A 17,671-nucleotide genomic window follows, 5' to 3' on the forward strand; every position below is an offset into this window, starting at 1 on the left:
GTCTTTAAAATAAAAAGGAAGCAAGTTTGAGGCAATTTTAATCAAATAGATTCCAAAATTTGAACATTGGCACCACACAAATGAAATTAAACACAACCAATGATCATAATAGTAGGATTTGCAATAATTTTGATAACCGATAGCTATTTAAATCTTTTTGGTTCTATGCGTATAAGGATTCATAGATCTAAAAACCATATTACTCTTTTAAAGTGATATAATAGCATGAAAATCCACTTACCAAACCAAGAGATTTCATTTTAGTTGAAAGTACCTTGTTTACTTTGGGATCCAGAAAAGGGATTCAAATGATAACTCATTATATATAGAGGGGAAAGCATTGATTGATATTCCCACAAGCTTATCTCCCCTTTGATTCAAGATTATAGTGCAAGCAATAATCCTTCGATACATTGGGCACTTCACTTCTTATTCTCCCCATTGAGGGATTAAAAATTGATCTTCGTTATATTAGGAATGCACCTTTATGAACTTTAATAGAAGCATCTCTGTGGCATCTCCATAGAATATTCTCATACTATACTTGCATAGTTCTTTTATCTTTCTAGTGTTTCAAAGAAGTATCCTTTTATATTTTTGAAAGATAGATAACTCCTCCAAGACTAACACTTTCTAGGGGAAGAACCACTTTAAAGAACTTTCCCTTATTTTGGTTAGTTGCTCAAGATGAAATTTTGAGCATGGATTCACCATCAAAAGCTCAAATTTATTCCTTTTTAGCATCATGCTTGGGTCCCATTGAAGTATAAAATCTTTGAATGGAGCATGAGCCTTGTTGGCTTTAGAAATAGAACTGAATGGTTTCATTTCCATCAAGTGAGCAACATAGGATATGCAGCCTAGTTTCTTTGCACAAAAATGGATTTGACCTCAAAAGTTTTGCTCGAGACTTTATTAGTTATGACTTTCACTCTTCTATAACTTCTCATCATAAGTCAAGAAGGTGTATATTTGTTATTACTATCATGACTCTAATCTTTGGGTTCCCACTTGATGAAGTTTTCCATGGTAGATAGCTAGCCAGATGATTTAGAATTTGAAATAAACAAGAATGTTGGAGTAAGAGAAATGTCACAGAAACAAGAAAGACTCACTTCTCATTAGGAAGACACTCAAACCATATCTTGAAACCAAACCTAAATGACCTAAGCCCCAAATGAATTGGAATGACAAGACTCTTGGATGGAAAAATAAGGAAAAGTGAAGCAAGGGAAACCCATAAAAGAAACAAAGAGGGAGTCTTGGAAACTTGATGAGAAGTGAGTCACCTAGGGGCTATTTCAACAAATAATTGGACAAAAATTGCAATGAATGCCAACAACTATAAACTTAAAAGGGATAGACTGAAAGTTGTCGATAGATTAACAACAAAAGTAAATGCAAATATGAATGAAATTCTTTTCCATTTGAATTTTTTTGATTGAATATTGAAATCATCATGGAACTATTTTAACAAATAGGATATTGGAGTTGATTATAATAGTACCAAGAACAAATCATTTGATTCTAAATCAATAGATTCATTACAGTGAATCATGTTTCTTCAAAGTATGTCATCTATATCTGGATCCAACACATGAAACTAGTATAGGTGCTCAAACGTTCTTTGTCTCATATATGAAGTACCATTATTTGATAACATTAGTACAAAAAATTTATTGATTGATTACATTCATGTAGGTATATGTTCTATTACAATTTTTCTTATTCTTTCCTAAAATGGAGGATTAAAAAAAAAATCATGAGGCCTACATCTTTGAACGATATGTCGATTCAAAGGCATATTTAGTATCACAAAAAATTGTATATGAAAAATTTTGCCATGATTGTGAAATTTCTATAGACACTAAGTAATAGTTTGCAGAGCTTGAATAATTATTTTCAACCAATATGAACCTTATACATCTAAATCTATGGGGTAAGGAGGTTGTTCTAAATAGATCTCTACAGTAACAAAGTACAATTTGGTGGAATTGCACTCCTTACAAAAAACCAATTCATCAAAAATGGGAGCTCTATAGAAATGGTTGAAATTTCAAAGAGTTGGAGGATGAAATCTAAGAAAACTTGCTTCTAGAAGATCTCTTTGTGAAGATAAATATTTTTCCCTTTCTTCACTATGAATTATTCTAAGATCAACATACTCGTAGAAATCATCACTTCTAATTGTTCTTTTCCTTAACATCTTTTTTCGAAATATCAGAAAGAAAAAATAAATAAATAACTTGACTACATAAAATCATCAATTCTAATTATTCTTTTCCTTAACATTTTCTTTAGAAATATCTAAAAAATAATAATAATAAAATAAAAGAGAATGAAATCTAAATAAAATATTTATTAAAAAACTAAAAGAGTAATTGTCAAGTGGAATAATTTAATACAAATAATCCAAAATCTATTCTTTAAAAAATATATATATAATTTACAATTTAAGTGGTACTAATATCAAAGAATGATAGGATATTTTTTCTAGGCCTTCCAAGAAAAGGAACACATATCACATCTGAGAAAATGATCGATATTATATTATATCAAAGTTACTCTAATATTAAAGAGAAATATTTTATGACATATTTTTTGGAATTCTTTAGAATAACTAAGAGGTGGGGGGTGCATGAATCAGTTATCCAACATATAGATGTACAACTAAAACATTTCACAACTTAGTGAACCCATATCCATAAAGAATTTTCATCATGCATGTATCCATTAGATCATACATATATTTAAACTTATAGGTTACTGTCAAATCAACTTTTCAGAAATGTTAACATGAAACATAACAGATTCAATAACACATTCGACAACATGATTTCACATGAAATATCAATTTGGGAAGAACCACCAGTAGCATGCAACTCATTCTCACTCTTCTAAAGTGATTCCCTGTGAAATGTGAACCCTGTTAAAGGTTACAATGTACAATATTAAATGTGACCTGGTTAAAGGATTTCAATCACCCTATTAGGAGTGAGCCTTGTTAAAGGACTTCAGATCATTCACTTGGAATATCACCTAGTTAAAGGATTTACAAATGATTGTTAGGTCAACCTTGATCCAAAGGATTTATCCAAGACTGTTACAATGATTAGAAAGTAATAGTAAGGTTTGATCTGATAACAACTTACAACACACTTGCAAATAACATATCTCTATTTTAATCCTCCATTTTGCTAAGCTTTCACACACTTCAACTTTGACATCTTGTTCAACCTTCAAGAATTCATACCCTTAAGCCTTCTTTCTTTTCTTTCCAATGCAAAAACTTCTCTTAGGACACTAAATGAAGCAAATACCCTAGACTCTATGTCTTCCTTAGGTTCTCACACATTACAACCTTTACTTCTAACCAACCATCTCTATAAATAGAAAATTAAGACTTTTTTCATTCATCCTCCTTCATCCATTTTAAGGTTAGATTAGATTAGGTAGGATTCAATGAAGATACCCATCATTTCATTTCATTCCCATCTAGAAACTTCTCCTTCAATTCTCTTTGAATTCACCTCAAAATAGTTCACCATGAGTTCTGTGCTACCAAATCATCAAGCTTATCTTCCACATGGTTCACAAAATTCAAGAAATCAAACTTCTTAGCTCATATTCATCAAATTCCCAATGTTTCTCATAATGCTGACACTCGACGTTAATTGACTTCTAGTTCTTGGCACATATTTTGTTGCTTGGCATCCACTATTAAAACACTCAACATGAACCAAAGTTTACTGGTGGGTATGTGTAGGATCATGGTGTGCCAAAAAGTGGTGATCTGAAAAATCTGTAGTTCTGAAATATCTCAGACCATTTCAAAATTTGTTCCAACTTTTTTCCCACCCACCCTGATACTAAATGAAAACAATTAATATCTTTATAAATTTTATTATATCTTTTGATACCAAACCTATATGGTCAACTTTAAAAACATCCTTAAAATATGCTTTCGGCCTATTTTTATGTGATTTTTACTTCAAACATGTAGCTGACGACATTTTTTTCACCAAAATTTGATGAAATGAAAAGGGTTTCTTAAGAATGTTCTTATCTTTCTATAAATGTAAGTTTTGTCAAATTATGAGTTTAGTAAGTAATTATTACTTATTTTCTAATGGAGTTATGGATAAAGTCCTAATTGACACACTACTTGAAAAACAACTCTAACTTTCAAATGATACAACATTTTTTAAATCCAAAAGATGCATCACATTCTATGCTTCTTCTACTATAAGGAAAAAAATGAAAATTTGAATTTTGCTGAGTTTTGGATTAGTTAAGGTGGTCAGACATGAGAGTTTTTTTATTCCAAAAATATTGAAGTCAAAACTTAATTATTTATTATTTATTTAGAATAAAAATAACCAAAAATATGTGTCACATATAGGCATGAGTCTACTACTTCTATCTAGAATATTATTAAAAAAATATTATCATTTGATTTGATTAAGATGGTCAAACATATGTCTACTTCTTATTTTTGTTCTAAAATTTTTGTAATATTGTATGAAATTCAAAATTTTGACCAATCAATTTTTATTTTTTTCAGATCAGTCCTAGTAGTTTAGAAACTAGATTCTATTTGCTAGAGATTCTTTTCTCTTGACTTTTTGATATAAAGTTGATAACAAATAGAAAATTACATGTCAATTTCACATAACCTTGATTTTTTGATTTCTTATTGCCACTTAAGAGCATAGTTTGGTTGATCATGATCCTACACCTACCTTAGTGCTTGGCATCAACTAATCTTTAGTCAACTTATATTGCATCACTCGGCTTATACTAAAATTGACTTTTCTCAGCTTCAATTGATTTTCTTCTCAACTTACACTAACTTTTCTTAGCACCTGCTGTGCAGATTGTGAAGTTCGATAGACATACCTTTTAAGTTCGATAAACTTAATTAGTGTAACCATCCTTTGCAATCTTAAGCAGATTATCAATGCACAATAATATCACTATCTTAATTGATCCTTGTACTCATTTTTCATATTTGAAATCAACCTTTCCTCTAGGTGCTATTGCTACCTCATTTGATCAAATCCTCTTAATCAATCAAACAAAAGATAGTACTCAAATCATATAATCAATTGTCTTACCAAAAAATAGCATGTTTGACATCAATGACAAAACAATGATTGAAACACATACTCACATTTGTATCAATCTATTTTCAACAATCTCCCTCTTTGGCATTGATGGAAAACCAAAACTAAGAAAACTTAATTAGTTCAACCAACAAAATACCAAAAAGAAAATAATTCCTTTCATTGAAATCTCTCTCTATCAGTAACATCCATCTTCTAAGTAGGTTACAAAATTATGTTCTGATCAACAAACTATCAATCAAATAATCCTTATGACTCCCTCTTGACCACTTCTTATATCTCTATTGACTTTAACTCTCTCTAAGTAGATATTCCATATTTTTTTAATCTATATCTTATATCGCCCTTTATGTTTTTCTCCCTTTGGTACATTATTTCCCTCAACAAGATCAAGAGGATCGAGATTTCTCCCTCTTCTCCCTTAGCAATATCTCCCTCTTTGACAACAATGCCAAAGACTTGTCATCTTAATATGTAGATATAAACATTTTCAATTACTCCTTCAGTCACCTAGCTTGTGACTGATTTGTAACTCCAACTCTTTGATTACTTTAGGAAGCTCCTAAATTAGTATCCACTGCATCAATGTGTAACATATGTCAATCAATTTATTTGATGCAGGGCACTCCTCATGCATCTTAGATAGCCTTTGCTAGGGTATCACCCCTAGTTTACCTCTTAGATACTCATGAGCATCCTTAGGTAATGCTTTTGTGAAGATATCAACTATTTGCTATTTTGTGTTACAATATTCCATTTTGGCCTCTTTATATTGAACTAACTCTCTCAAGTAATGATACTTGATTACAATGTGGTTAGTATTTGTATGCATCATAGGATTCTTTGATATATTTATAGCACTTGTATTATCACAATAAATTATCACAGGTTTAGTGATTTCCTCATTCATACCTTTGAGTAGCTATTTGATTAATCCAATCTTTTTACAATTTACAACAACAACAACATATTTAGCTTCAATAGTAGATTGAGAGATGCAATTTTGTTTCTTCCTAGTCCATGTAACATGCTTTTTGCCTAAGAAAAATTCTCCTTTATTAGTGTTTTTTCATCATCAATATTTCTAGCCCAATCAACATTATTGTATGCTTTCAATTCAAATTTTTAACTTTTCTTGCAGTATAGACCATAGCCTTCTATTCCTTTCAGATATCTCATTATTCTCTTTATTGCCATCAAATAATTTTCTTTGGGATTTGAAGAAAATCTTGCAACTATCCTAACTGATAATGAAATATCAGGTCTTTTGTGCACCACATATTGTAATTTTCCAATCATAAACTTGTATAGTGTTTGATTCACCTCAGTTCAACCAGTATTCTTTGAAAATTGATGCAGGAGCCTCCAGAGGTATAAGGGAAATCCTGTGTCACCCAAAAAAATGTACTTAGACTTAGTTTCTGTTTCATGTCTTTACGTTTTTGGATACCCATTTGGGTCAAATAAAGATTCCAACTCTCACAATTCCACTATCAGTGTGTTTGAAAATCTTGAAAAAAAAGGAGCATGCAATTTGGTCATCATTTTGGTGAGCTAGAAGGTGTGAATTGGCCAGATGAATGTAATTGTGATTTAGAGCATTCCAAAAAAAGAATTAGGTCAAAAGGCCCCACAGTTTGAAAGTTATTGCAGTTTTTCAAGTTTTGGAGACCTCCTAAGAATGCTTCAAAGTCAGGTTAGGGGCATTAAATGACCTTGAAAAGGGCTGAAAAATGGGGTATGAGCGAGGCTTTTCCATAGGGCTATAGAGCGCTTTGAGATTTTTTCGAAAATGTAAACGGTTTGTCAATTGGAGCTACAGTTCAAAAGTTATGCCTCCCAGAAGTTCGGTTATCGTTTCCGGATTCTTCTAGATTTGCACCGACTTCTAACGACGCTTTTGGAACCTTCTATTTGGTCGGTGGATGCCTACTAGAACTTTCTAGAATTTACTCCTAGTCCTTAACCCTCCGGGGTCTATTTAATGAGATTTTTGGCATTGTAAAAGGCAGTTCGGAGTGGAGTTTGAGAGGAGGTACCACAAGGAGAAATTATCTCCAGATTTATGCTATTGTAAGCCCTTAGGCCATGTTTTGAAGTTTATTTTCCTGTACTCATTGTACTATCTTATCTTCTCAGTTAATATAATTTCCCTTTTCTATTGTTTCAATTCTATTCTTGGGTTGTGTCCCCATCAAGTGGTATCAGAGCTGGTTTTCCTGAGTGTGTAGACAGAGCGCCGACTGTGAGGCAGTTTGCACCAGGACCGTGTGGTTGTGGGTTTGAGTTAGAAGATGCCTCCATGAAGAGAGTGTGGTGGAAGGGCCAGAGCTATTAATCCTGAGGAGGTTAGAGCCCTCCAAAGGCAGGTGCAGGCATTGCAAGAGGAGCTTCGTAGAGGAGCAAGTATTTCCATAGGTGACAACAGTGAGGATGACAATGAAGAAGAAGTAATGGGACCAGAAGAGGAAGTTGATGGGGAAGTTCTGAATCCTGTAGAGGAAAGGCTTTTTAGGGCCATTACTATGTTTGGGAAAAGACCTACAATTGAAATGGGTGTATTTTCAAGAAATCTGAAACCAGATGAGTTGATCGATTGGATCAATGAACTGGAAGAATACTTTGAGTATGAGGATATCAAGGACCCAGATAGGGTTAAATTTGCAAAGACCAAACTAAAAGGCCATGCCAAAATCTGGTGGCAAGAGGTTCAATTGGAAAGAAATAGAAGAGGAAAGGAGAAGATCACAAGATGGGATCGCATGGTGGACAAATTGATGAAGCAGTTCATTCCTATGGACTACGACCTGGATTTGTTTAAGAAGATGCATGTGTTAAAGCAAGCAGGAAGATCAGTCCAAGACTATATAGAGGAGTTTTACTGACTCTTGATTAGAGCAGGGCATACAGAAGCAAATAAGGAGAAGGTTGCTCATTATATCAGTGGGTTGCGACCAAGCATCCAGGAGGAATTAAGTCTAGTAAGAATGATCAGCGTTGAAGAGGCATACCAGTTTTCCCTACGAGTTGAAGAGAAGCTGAATAAAAGGTTTGAAGGAAGACAAAGAGGGCACGGTCAAGGAAGAAGGGGAAGCGATAGATCATCTGGAGGCCGCAATGAAATGCAAAAGAAAAATGAAGATGAGGGTACTAGCAGGAACCAGAGGAATGAGGGTTTCAACCGCTTCCGTGACCAAGACTTTGGAAATCAGAGAGGAAAAGGTAGAGGACATGGAAAAGGAAGAGGGGGGATCCATGGTACCTATTTCCATTGCAATGAAGAAGGTCATCGTGCCTTTGAATGCCCTCAACAACTAGGAAGGACAGATAGGAGCATTGAGGGCCAAGCTAGGGTTGCTCATGTGGATGAGGATGCACAATCATCACATTTAGAGGATGCAGAAAGAGGAGAGACCTTAGTAAATGAAAGAGTCCTACTAAGTGGTGAGAATGACCTAGGACAAAGGAGGAGTTTGCTCCCTACCAGATGCAAGTGTGAGGATAAATGTTGTGATGTGATCATTGATGGTGGTAGCATTGATAACTTGGCATCAGAAGAGATGGTCTCTAAGCTGAAGCTCAAGAGGGAGAAACATCCCTAGCCCTATCAGATTTCTTGGGTAAAAGATGATCATAAGGTCCTGGTAAGTGAACAATGTTTAGTAAAATTCAAAATTGGGAGTTACCATGATGAAGTTCTCTGTGACGTTATTTCGATGGATGTTTGCCATCTATTGTTGGGTAGACCATGGAAGTTTGATAGACATGCAATACATGATGGACATGCAAACACATACTCTCTAACAAAGGATGGAGTTCGCCACAAATTGAAGCCCATGAAAAAGGAAGGTGAAAAGGTATGTAGGAGTGCTAGGATTTGTCTTGTTGATGGAAGGAAGTTTTTAGATGGCATGAAACATCAACATATGTGCTATGCTTTGATTCCTAGGAAAGATAAAGAAGGTAGTAGTGAAATACCATTTGAAGTTTCAGATTTACTAGGGGAATTTGGAGATATTATCTCTGATAATGTTCCAGATGGATTGCCACCAGTAAGGCAAATCAGTCATCAGATAGATCTGATTCCAGGAGCTAGTTTTCCTAACAAGGATGCTCACAAGATGACTCCTACTAAAATAGAGGAGCTAAATAGACAGGTTGACGAGCTGTTGAAGAAGGGCTTGATTCGAGAGAGCCTGAGTCCATGTGCAGTACCTGAAGTACTCGCACCAAAGAAGGATGGAGAGTGGAGGATGTGTACAGATTCTCGAGCTATAAATAGGATAACCATCAAGTACCAATTTCCTTTGCCAAGGATGGATGATCTTATGGATTGCTTGAGTGGAGCTCAGTACTTCACAAAGATAGATCTGAAGAGTGGCTATCAGCAGATACGGATTCGAGAAGGAGATGAGTGGAAAACAACCTTCAAGACCAAGGAGGGTCTTTATGAGTGGTTAGTCATGCCCTTTGGATTGACGAATGCCCCAAGCACCTTCATGCGGCTCATGAATGAGGTACTTAAGAAGTTCTTGGGAAAATTTGTTATTGTCTATTTGGATGATATTTTAATTTTCAGCAAGACATTGGAAGAACATTTACTGCATATTCGTAGTGTCCTTGAAAGGCTAAGGGAAGAGAAATTGTTAATTAATCTAAAGAAGTGTGTCTTTGCAAAAAGCGAATTAGTCTATTTGGGGTTTGTTATATCACCTGAAGGTCTCAAAATGATCCAGAGAAGGTAAAAGCCATCTTGGAATGGCCTACTCCGAGGTCTGCTACTAAGGTAAGATCATTTCATGGTCTGGTTAGTTTTTATAGGAAGTTTATTAAGAATTTCAGTGGCATATGTGCACCCCTAATTGATACAATAAGAGGGGATAGAAAAGAGTTCAAATGGACTACAACAGCTATGAGAAGTTTTGAATTGCTAAAGAAGAAGGTGACAGAACAGCCTGTGTTGGCACTTCCAGATTTTAGAAAAGTGTTCCAGGTGGATTGTGATGCTAGTGGCAGCGCTATTGGGGTTGTATTAAGCCAACAAGGTAAGCCTATTGCATATTTTAGTGAAAAACTGAATGATGCAAAGAAGAAGTATTATGTTTATGATCAAGAGTTCTATGCAATAGTTCAGGCCTTAAAGAAATGGAGGCACTATTTATTGCCAAAGGAATTTGTTTTGTATACTAATCATCAGGCATTACAGTACCTAAATAGCCAAGGTAAATTGAATTAGAGGCATATGAAGTGGGTAGAATTATTGCAGAGTTATACATTTGTGTTGAAGCATAGAAGTGGAAAAGCTAACAGGGTTGCAGATGCACTAAGTAGGATATAGTAACTGCTTATAGTAATGCAGGTTGAAGTAGCTAGGTTTGATGAACTCAAGAATTTGTACCCTGAGGATCCTAATTTTGCTAAAGCATGGAAAGCTTGTAAAGCTCATGTTGCTATAGATAGAACCAAGTGGTTAGACTATTTGATTCAGGATGGCATGTTGTTCAAAGGTAGTCAATTGTGCATTCCAAGGAGTTCCATGAGGGAAAATCTGATTAAGGAGAAACACAGTGGAGGGATGGTAGGACATTTTGGTCAAGATAAGACCATTGCCATTCTTAGAGAACATTATTGTTGGCCTCAAATTTCACAGGATGTGAAGAAGTTCGTACAAAGTTGCCAGGTTTGTCAAGTTACCAAGGGGTTTAGTCACAATACTGATCTATATCAGTCGTTGCCTATTCCATCAAGGCCATGGGAGGACATAAGTATGGATTTTGTTCTTGGATTGCCAAGGACACAAAGGGGTAATGACTCAGTATTCGTGGTGGTTGATAGGTTCTCCAAAATGGCACATTTCATTCCATGCCACAAAACTCATGATGTTGTCCATATTGTAGACTTGTTTTTCAAAGAGGTGGTAAGACTACATGGTCTTCCAAGGAGTATAGTTTCTGATAGAGACACTAAATTTGTGGGGTATTTCTGGAGGACATTGTGGAAAAAGTTGAGAACAGACTTGAAATTCAGTTCCACACATCACCCGTAGACTGATGGCCAAACAGAAGTCTAGGAAATTTGCTGAGATGTTTAGTTGGGGATAAGCCCAAGGGATGGGATTTGATTCTACCACAGGCAAAATTTTCTTATAATAACTCTATAAATAGGAGTACTAGAAAATCACCATTCCAAATTGTATATGGGAATAGCCCAAGGATTGCACCAGAGCTAAGGAAGATAGAACAAGGGCAGAGGACAAGTGCTGAAGCTGAGGAATTTGCTGAACATATCAAGTGTCTACATGAGGAGGTTCAGGCACACATAACCAAGATGAATCAAGAGTATAAAGCTAGGGCTGATCAAAGGAGAAGACATAAGGTCTAGCCAGTACTTACAACAAGCTGAAAATGAAGAAATTTTGCCCCTGCAAAATTTTGAAGAAACATGACTCAAGAAATGCATATGAAGTGGAGCTGCCAGATGGTATTTAGATTTCTCCCATTTTCAACATTGCAGATTTAACAGAGTATCATGATGATGGTGCAGATGAGGAGCTGGTGTTAGAGCCATGTCCAATTCTTGCTTCTAAGAAGGAGGAGATAGAAGACATTCTAGATCATCGTGTAGGTAGGAGTACTAGAAACAGGCAGTATGAAGAGTATTTGGTCAAATGGAAAGGATGGCCAATCGAGGACTCAACTTGGATTTCAGCAGCTGAGGTTTCCCATTTGGGATTTCCTCTACCATCCATAAAGTGATAGGGTCACTTTTCAATCCACCCTGGGTGTCTGATGCAGGAGCATCCAGAGGTATAAGGGCAATCCTGTGTCACCCAAAAAAATGTACTTAGACTTAGTTTTTGTTTCATGTCTTTACATTTTTGGATACCCATTTGGGTCAAATAAAGGTTCCAACTCTCATAGTTCCACTATCAGTGAGTTTGAAAATTTCAAAAAAATAGGAGCATGCAATTTGGCCATCATTTTGGTGACCTAGAAGGTGTGAATTGGCCAGATGAATGTAATTGTGATTTAGAACATTCCAAAAAAAGAATCAGGTCAAAAGGCCCCATGGTTTGAAAGTTATTACAGTTTTTCGAGTTTTGGAGACCTCCTAAGAATGCTTCAAAGTTAGGTTAGAGGCATTAAATGACCTCAAAAAGGGCCAAAAATGGGGGACGAGTGAGGCTTGTCTACAGGGCTATAGAGTGCTTCGAGAGCTTTCTAAAAATGTAAACGGTTTGTCAATCGGAGCTACGGTTCAAAAGTTATGCCTCCCGGAAGTTCGGTTACCGTTTTTGGATTCTTCTAGATTTGCACTGATTTCTAACGACGCTTCTGGAATCTTCTATTTGGTCGGTGGATGCCTACTAGCACTTTCTAGAATTTACTCCTAGTCCTTAACCCTCTGGGGTCTATTTAAGGATATTTTTGGCATTGTAAAAGGAAGTTCGGAGTGGAGTTTGAGAGGAGGTACCACAAGGAGAAATTATCTCCAGATTTATGCTATTATAAGCCTTTAGGGCATGTTTTGAAGTTTATTTTCCTATACTGGTTGTACTAGCTTATCTTCTCAGTTAATATAATTTCCCTTTTCTATTGTTTCCATTCTATTCTTGGGTTGTGTCCCCATCAAAAATTTATGTCATGTAACCATAGGTATGCTCACTAGTTCGGAATCTTCCAATACAAATTTTTTTAGTTTCTTTTACATACTTTGATTGAGTGATGTAAATATCATATTTCATCTAATGTACTTGCAAACCAATAAAGAAATTGATCTCTCCAATTAGAGACATCTCAAAAAAAAAATATTACATTTGCAAAAGCCTTACATAAAGTATCTTGACTTCCAAATATGATATCATCAAAAATAATTTTAGATAATAGAATACCTTTACCTTTCTTTGTCTTCAAGTATAGATTGTTTTTATCATCTGTCCTCTCAAATCCAATCTTCACAAGATAATTATTAAGCCTCTCATACCATGCTCCTGGTGCTTGCTTCAAATCATATAAAGCTTTGTGTAATCTACATACCATGTTTTTGTTGTTAGCACCAACAAATCCATTTGAATGTATTATATAAACTTCTTCCTCTAATATACCATTCAAAAATGTAGACATAACATCCACTTGGTAAACTTTGAAACCTTTATATGAAGAGTAAGCAAGGAGAGTTCTTACTCCTTCTAATCTTGCAACAAGGGTGATTGTTTCTTCATAGTCTAACCCTTCTTGTGAATATCCTTTACAAACTAATATTGCCTTGTTCTTCGCAACTTCACCATTTTCATCTAACTTGTTTTTTATATATCCATTTGATGCCAATCACATTTTTATCTTCTAGTCTAGGAACTAGACTATGTGTTTTATTTTTCTCAATTTGTTCAGTCTCTTTTTCCATGGCTTTACTCCAGTTCGCATCCTCTAAGGCATCTTTCACTATTTTAGGCTCTTGCATGCTTCAAAAACATGTATCATTTCTTAACGTTTTCCTTGTCATTTTTCTAGAATATTTATCTCCAATGATTTGTGTAGCAGGGTGATGTCTCTTGACATACTTAGACAATCTTGATTCTGCTATGATTACTTTACTTGGTCTCTCAACTTCTGAATCACTATGTATATCTCTATAAGATAGTTATATTGGAAGCATGAATGTTGATGACACTTCTATAGGGGAGTATTGTAGGAACATGATTAGATCATTATCATGATGATATCTTACATTCATGATTGTGTTTGTGGCTAATGTCAACATAGGAGTTTATTGTGGTATCTAACAGAATAATAACAGTATAGATCAAGTAGGTATAGAAAAATCATTGAGTACTTTCACTAGAAAGGTTAATGGGAGATACTACTATGTGTCTAGTATATATAGCTAACCTCATAAGCATAAGATATTAAGTCTAGAATTAGTTATGCAAGTTTTGGTGAAGACTGTTCTGAGATAGAGTTTATAGAGGCATGTTCTAGTAAACTTGTTATATCTCTCATTAGAGTTATTAGTCTGGGAAGTCAAAGTTAAAGATGTGATGTTGGAGCATCTTGCATTAGAAAAAATAGAAGAGAGAGAGAGAGTGAAAAAAATTAGAGGAAACTAATAAAAAATAAAAAATAGAAAAAGGGAGAAAAGAGAAATTTCTATTTTTGAGGTGCATAGGTGGTGTAAATAGAAAAATACATAAAAATGGTTGTCATTCCATTTATTGAGGTGTGTAGGTGGAATTCTAGAAGTTTGTAGACATTTCCTAAAATCATGCATTAAATATTTGTTGGACCACATGGTAGTGCTTAGTTGTATTTGGGTGGGAATTAAATATTTTTTGTAAGGTATTTGTATTCACCTTTTATCTCACATTGGTTGTGTTTGTAACATCTTGGGTGGTAGGTGCCTATTTAAGCAAGCCATATGAGCATTTTTTATCAAGCTTCAAGGTGTGATATCTTCGTAGTAGAAGCTTGGAGAGAAAGAGGAAGCTTAAGGGTGAGTTTTCCTAAGTCTATGGAAAAAAGCATCAAATATGAGGTAGTTTACAGTAGGATTGTTGTGCGGTTGTGAGTTTGTGAGAAGAGCTAGTGATTGCACTTTAGAAACAAGGAGATTGCTTGGTGGGCTTGTGAGTACCAGTTGGATCTTCCATGGAGGTTTCTACCAAATTTTGGATGTAAACTAGCTAGTGTTTAGGTTGGATCTTGAGGGATCTTACAGAACTATTATTGTATTTGCTTTGTATTTGGTCGTAACTAGGAAGGCCTTATAGTCCGACACATTGCATGTAACAGTTATTTTATGAATAAAGAGTTGTGATTTGGTATCAAATATTGTATTTTTATTGTGTTTTCACTATGTGGTTATTTATTGGGGCTATAGAATCTCCTTTGGGGATTCTCCTACTTTGCAGTACACCAAGTGGTATCAGAGCAAAGTTTATTCCTAAGCATTTAGACAGATCACCAAAGTTGAGGTAGTTTTCACTAGGACCTTGGGAGGACATGCAGATGGATCTATGTTTGCAAGGATGGAAGGTTGATCTTGTTCAGGAAGATTGATCTGTTGGTGATTGTTTGTAGAGGGTTTGCAAAGATCTTGGAAGATGGTTTTAAGAGGATTGGACCCTAGGATGATTATGAGTCTATGTGATATAGTGTATAGGAGGATTAATGAGACAATAGCTTGGGTGGATGTTGTTATGGATGTTGTTTTTTTTAAAAGAGTTGAGGAACCAAAGAAGGATGTTCTACACTACTAGAGTTAGAGTCTACTGATCTAGAAGAGAGTTTTTTGGTCGGTTAAGAGACTTGTTCAAGAGAAAAGATGACATCACAAGGTTGAGGTGGAAGAGGTTGGTTTTATTGATCAGATTGTAGAGCCTAATACAAAACCTATAGAGAAACTGGAAGTTTTTGTTGAGGATATTCCTAACCTTGTTGATATTGGGATGGAGATTGGTTTTCATGATCAAGTGGTTGAGTTTGACATGGAGATTGCATAGCACTCAGTCATGGATGATTCAGTTTCTATTGGTCGTGACTTTTATATTACAATGCATCTTGTTGTGAGCAATGAGACCATTGGTGTTGAGAGTTTGGCATATATTGTTGAGGAGTTACATATTTCTATTGATCTGGAGTTTTTTACTGCTAGTGTGGATTTACTAGTTATTGATGTGGATGAGGGTTTTCTGATGAAGCATTATGTTTAGTTTGTTCCTGGGAGTGAGCATGCTAATTAGATGGTTGAGATTCTAGTGTTTGATAGATGGATGTAGATGTGGATGATTTGCATGTTAGTTTTCTTATCTTTGTTGAGGTGGAAACCTTTGGTGAAGAAGAAGATGGTTGTAGATCTTTCTTTTGGCATAAAAGTGTGGGACACGCTTTTTTTTATCTACCTGGGAAGTTTGATATAGGAGCATCTTGCATCAGAAAAAAAAATGGAGGAGAGAGAAAGTGACAAAAATTAGAGGAAAAACAATTAAAAATATAAAATATAAAAAAGGAGAAAAGAGAAATTTCTATTTTTGAGGTGTATAGGTGTTTTATATAGAGAAATAAATAAAAATGGTTATCATTCAATTTATCGAGGTGTGTAGGTGGAATTCTAGAAGTTTGTGGACATTTCTTGAAATCGTTCATTTAATATTTGTTGGGCCACATGGTGGTTCTTAGTTGTATTTGGGTGGGAATTAAATATTTTTTGTAAGGAATTTGTATTTACCTTTTATCCCACATTGGTTATGTTTGTAACTTCTTGGGTGGTAGGTGCCTATTTAAGCAAGGCATGTGAGCATTTGTGATCAAGCTTAAAGGTGTGATCTCTTCTTAGTAGAAGCTTGGAGAGAAAGAGGAAGCTAAAGAATGATTTTTCCTAATTCTATGGACAGAGCACTAAATGTGAGGTAGTTTATAGTAGGAATATGTGACAGTTGTGAGTTTGTGAGAAGAGCTAGTGGTTACAGTTTAGAAACAAGGAGATTTCTTGGTGAACTTGCGAGTACCAATTGGATCTTCCTTGGAGGTTTGTACTAGAGTGTGGATCTGGACTAGCTAGTTTTTGGGTTGGATCTTCAAGGATCTTGTAGAACTATTATTGTAATTGCTTTGTATTTGGTCATAATTGGGAAGGCCTTACAGCCTTACACATTGCATGTAATAGTTATTTTATGAATAAAGAGTTGTAATTTGGTATCAGATCTTGCACTGTTATTGTTTTTCCACTGTGTAGTTATTTTTTGGCTGCTAGGACATCTTCTTTTGGGATTCTCCTATGCTGCATTGCACTAAGATGTGAAGAAGACATGTTGGTGATGGCATGGCTAAGCTTGCTCTTCATAATGTTACGTGTACAAAAAGCTATTCGAGTTACAAGGCCAAAACTTAATGTTATCTCTAAGTGTAACATATTCTTAATGTGGTCCTATAATAATTGAGAAGGTGTAATAGCTGACTTAGGGAATTGTTTTATGGATTCGGTATAAAGGAATAACATTTTCTTTTTTCATGTATGGAGAATATGAATACTTGTAAGCAGAAAAAAGAACAGAATGCAAATTTAGGTAGAGAAGAGTGAAGGTGAAGGAAAATTCATTGTGAGGTTTTATTATGTGATCCAAATTTTAATACTTGGATCTGAGGTTTGTGACCTAGTCTACAAGGTTTGACAATGATTGGTTGGGTTGAAAGGATAGAGGAAAGAAGTTAAAATACAATACATACAAATATTCTACAAGTAATAGTTGAGAGATCAGTTGGATAGTGAGTTTGGTGATCTTACTCTAGAAGTTGTTCCAAAAGTGGGTCCTTCTATCTTCTACAACTCCTAACAGGGTTGGAATCTTCTAACAAGGATTCAAAGTCTCTTGACAGGGACTCATATATACTAAATGTTGTAATAGACTCCTAACAGGGGGCATCCTCTAACAAGGAATTTTTATATTAGTACATCATCTTGTGGGAATCATTCCCATCAGGGTTTTCCCTCTAATCAAGGGTTTCCCTAGTTGACATATCTAGTGTAATTGTCTTTGTGCATCTTGGTAT

This window comes from Cupressus sempervirens, chromosome 7 (assembly GCF_028749045.1).
Source record: "Cupressus sempervirens isolate cs-2001-9-10 chromosome 7, ASM2874904v1, whole genome shotgun sequence".
Classification (NCBI taxonomy): domain Eukaryota; kingdom Viridiplantae; phylum Streptophyta; class Pinopsida; order Cupressales; family Cupressaceae; genus Cupressus; species Cupressus sempervirens.